The sequence below is a fragment of the Palaemon carinicauda genome, chromosome 3 (genome assembly GCF_036898095.1).
Source record: "Palaemon carinicauda isolate YSFRI2023 chromosome 3, ASM3689809v2, whole genome shotgun sequence".
NCBI classification, from domain to species: domain Eukaryota; kingdom Metazoa; phylum Arthropoda; class Malacostraca; order Decapoda; family Palaemonidae; genus Palaemon; species Palaemon carinicauda.
In genome coordinates, this window is record NC_090727.1 from 155,111,899 (window position 1) to 155,116,898 (window position 5,000).

Sequence of the window (5,000 nt, forward strand, 5' to 3'; positions counted from 1 at the left end):
ACGTCAACATCTCGGTAACAAATAGAGAGAAATGGAGGGATTGAAGTAGAGAAACAGAGCTAACGGGGCCCTGTTTATTTGAGAGAGAGAGAGAGAGAGAGAGGAGAGAGAGAGGAGAGAGAGAGAGAGAGAGAGAGAGAGAGAGAGAGAGAGAGAGAGAGAGAGAGAGTTGCTAATATGATTCTTTGAGAGGGATAGGAAAGTCATTCTCCCTTATTTATGGCACACGGGTAAAAATGAAAATCTTTCCGAGCAACATGGGCGCATCAGCCACCATCTCCACCTATGTAAATTCAAGTCTTGTGCAACTCTGGCATAGAGTTTGTGGACCATCGGAGGCGCAGAGACACGGGTGCGCTGTTAGACTTTGTTATATTTCGATTCTTGTATGAAATCATGAGACGGTCCCGTAGCTATTAATGTCTTCTGGAATACTCACAGGAGAGCACTACAAAAGCTTTTTCCATATTTCGTCTTTACCCATCTTATATGGAGTCTTAGGGTTTAGGCAACCAAGGCGGTTTACGAAGGAAGGTGATGCAGACCAAGGAGAGACAGAGAGACAGAGACAGTCTACGTTTTGGGAGTTATAAAATATGGAGGACAAGCCAGGGACTAGTTCAGTTCAACTGCTCAGAGGTGTCGAGAAATATATGTAAGGCAATGGCCGTGGATGCATTTACTGGTATTATTATTATCATTATTATTATTACTTGCTAAGCTACAACCCTAGTTGGAATAGCAGGATGCTATATTATTATTATTATTACTTGCTAAGCTACAACCCTAGTTGGAATAGCAGGATGCTATATTATTATTATTATTATTATTATTATTATATTATTATTATTATTATCATTTTTAATATTACTTGCTAAACTACAACCCTAGTTGGAATAGCAGGATGCTATATTATTATTATTATTATTATTATTATTATTATTATTACTTGCTAAGCTACAACCCCAGTTGGAAAAGCAAGATGCTATAAGCCAGGGGGCTCCAACAGGGAAAATAGCCCAGTGAGGAAAGGAAATGTACAAAAACAAACGTATATGCTCTGAAAAAACAATGAAATTGACAGGATCATGGTAAATTCTCTAAAATAAGAAAAGAATACTTTAAAAAAATTATAGAATGGTATTTAGCAACTGCAAACGAGTCTTTCAGTAATGAACGATGACTAAGTATATCAATGTTATAAGTCGTTTTGGAATAATAATAATAATAATAATAATAATAATAATATCCGATACTGAACGGGTGGAAGGGAACCTCAATTTAATAAGGAACTGGAGAATTACGACAACGCCAAACATTCTTAAATTTATTTCCATCACCAACAAATAACGACGTTTCAAACATCTCTGTGTTCATAATCATGTTCCTGGGTAAAAGAAGGTAAAACAATAAAGAGAAAGCTGTATATAAATATTGTAAACGAATAAAATCTAAGTTAGGCAATTTTCAAAGGAAAACTAGAAATTTCTTGATTAAGTTGTGGCTTTCTAGATTTTATAATAATAATAATAATAATAATAATAATAATAATAATAATAATAATAATAACAATAGCAATTATAACTACCACCAGTGAATAAGCAAACCATCAGATGACTGATTGATTGATTGATTAGGAGTTATCTGGCATCCTGACATCTAAGGACCATCAGATGAGATGTTTAGTAAAACAAGACGAGAAAGGGGGGATGGGATCTTAAAGAGAGGTTTAGCCCTTCCTCCTATTCACCTCCTTTCCCCCAAAAGGGGCGTATCAAACGTTTTATATATCGAAGGAAAGCTGGCCCCCCTAACAAACGTGATTATCACAGATCAAAAGCATACTTAATGTCGTCGGATGGTTCACGCCAGACCTTATAGCCAAAGCTTGTGTTTCACCTATATGTATCAGAGACAACTCTTAAATCTTCAACAAAGTTTGCAATGTTATTTTTAGAGCAATAGTAAAGAGAGGGAAATAAATTATAGGAGGATTGTATAGTAGAAATAAACAGATAAATAATGGGATTATAATACAGTGAAATGAATAATGGGAGGATTATAATAGTACAAATAAATAGGCAAATAAATAATGAGATTATAATATTGTGAAATAGATAAAGGGAGGATAATGTTGTAAAAATACACAGGCAAATAAATAAAGAGAGGATAATATAGTTAAAATAAACAGGCAAATAAATAAAGGGAGGATAATATAGTTAAAACAAACAGGCAAAAAATAAAGGGAGGATAATATAGTTTAAATAAACAGGCAAATAAATAGAGGGAGGATAACATAGTTAAAATAAACAGGCAAATAAATAAAGGGAGGATAATATAGTTAAAATAAATAGGCAAATAAATAAAGGGAGGATAATATAGTTAAAATAAATAGGCGAATAAATAAAGGGAGGATAATACAGTTAAAATAAACGGGCGAATAAATAAAGGGAGGATAATACAGTTAAAATAAACAGGCAAATAAATAAAGGGAGGATAATATAGTTAAAATAAACAGGCGAATAAATAAAGGGAGGATAATACAGTTAAAATAAACAGGCAAATAAATAAAGGGAGGATAATACAGTTAAAATAAACAGGCAAATAAATAAAGGGAGGATAATATACTTAAAATAAACAGGCAAATAAATAAAGGAAGGATAATATGGTTAAAATAAATAGGCAAATAAATAAAGGGAGGATAATATAATTAAAATAAACAGGCAAATAAATAAAGGGAGGATAATACAGTTAAAATAAACAGGCAAAGAAATAAAGAGATAAAATGGTAAAATAAATAATGGGAGTTATTTATAGTAAAAATAAACAGACAAATAAATAATGGGAGAATATAAGTATCTATGACCATATTCATGTAACCGTTATCAATAGGTGTAACTGAAGCCCTACATACACCCCCCCCCCACTCTAAACATCCCCTTACGCATTTTAACCCCCTCCCCCCCTCTACAGCCATCCATTGTCTCCCCTTTAACTACCAAATTTCAACAGCTTGTTAATAATGGTAATAGCGTCGAGATGAGACCTTAATGTGCTAGGAACAGTTCTCGCTTACTTACAAAGACAGCGAGTATAATATGTTGTTGTTGATACCCTTTAACCATTGCATACAACGGCGTCCCAAGAGAGACAGTCTTCGGCAAGCCACCGGGAGGTAGAGGCCCTTTGGAAGCGCCGGGCGAATTCGGCTCTTCGGGGAAGGCGGCCAAGCGATGACGGAGGAGACTTCGTTACCAGGAGGGCTTCGGCCTTTACTGCTCATCTATCTTTAAATGATATGTATATTGCTGCTTTCATGTGGAGTTGATCCATTTAACTGACGTAATAAACTTTGGACTTGGTCCTATTTTGCCCAATAATTGGTTGCTTAATTGAAATTGGGCAGTTAGAGCATTACTTGCATATGCATGAGATTTACAACTGCCAGATTGCTTTGTGTCATTGTCAAGACTCCATTTGGATAATCACTGCAAATTGATAATATAAACATTGCATAAAATCGGTCCAAAACTCGCCGGCCACAAAGGGACCCTTCAAAGCTGGCTCGATGACTCAAGATCTTCTTCCCTATATCAGGAAATTAATTTTCTTTCTCGTTTTAATTTGGTTCGAGGCTCAAGATCTTCCCTATATTCATTTTCTTTCTAGTTTCAATTTGGTTCGAGGCTCAAGGTCTTCCCTATATTCATTTTCTTTCTCGTTTCAATTTGGTTCGAGGCTCAAGATCTTCCCAATATTCATTTTTCTTCTCGTTTCAATTTGGTTCGAAGCTCAAGATCTTCCCTATATTCATTTTCTTTCACGTTTCAATTGAAAATATTCGTTTAACCAAGTTGATGAATGTACAGTTGGCTTCATTAATTCCCGTACACTTCACGTGAACTTAAGGAGACGTCAGTGTACGGAATTAATGAAGCCAACTGTACATACATGCATGTGTGATCACGTGAATGTTTGTAAATCATCATCATCTACTTCGCGCTTCATAATCCTCAGCCACGTAGGCCTGGGTCTTCCAACACCCCTGGTGCCTTGTGGAGCCCAGCTGAACGTTTGTAAATACAGTACTAAAAAATTTTCAGTCAACGTCTCCTTGTTTTTTTTTTTTTAATTTTTTTTTAAAATCATATAGCAAAATTAAAATATAATAATCCATCAAAATCTTATACTATAATACCTATACTACCTATTCGGGCAGTTGAATCTGTAGAGTTTCAAAATCTCAAACTTGTGGTAAATATTTTTATGTTGAACAGGCTGACATAAGTCTTATTATAGTTTATATATGAAATCAGTTTTGCTGTTGTTACTGATTTCAAGATATCTTATTTTAATTGTTCATTATTTCTTATATCGTTTATTTATTCCTTATTTCCTTTCCTCACTGGGCTACTTTTTCTGCTGGAGCCCTTGAACTTATAGCATCTTTCTTTTCAAACTAGGGTTGTAGCTTAGCTAATAATAATAATAATAATAATAATAATAATAATAATAATAATAATAATAATAATAATAATAATAATAATAATAATAATAATAACAACATAAAAAAGGAACAATTTTCGGCAATAAAATCTTGAACGGTGAGGTACAAGAAAAGGTTTCATTTGCCATGCTCTAAATATTTTGCTGAAGCTTTTGACGGGTCGCGTACACTAGTTATATATATATATATATATATATATATATATATATATATATATATATATATATATATATATATATATATATATATATATATATATATATATATATATACACACACACACGCTTAGCAATATAAGTACCTGTAAAATATAAAAATGAGAGTAAACCAAACAAATATAAATTAAGAGATTAGAATTACATGACTATACTCAATTTTTTTTAATAAGACGCATTTGCACACACTCGCAGCGGTGATGCCCTTTTAGCTCGGAAAAGTTTCCTGCTATCTGATTGGTTAGAATTATCTTGTCCAACCAATCAGCGATAAGGAA

General features: G+C 33.4%; 1 protein-coding gene across 1 annotated transcript in view; it reads right to left on the reverse strand.

The window, feature by feature from the left end:
• LOC137638699 (TOX high mobility group box family member 3-like) overlaps positions 1-5,000 on the reverse strand; it is a 39,586-nt gene that overhangs the window by 23,841 nt on the left and 10,745 nt on the right. The window lies entirely within an intron of this gene.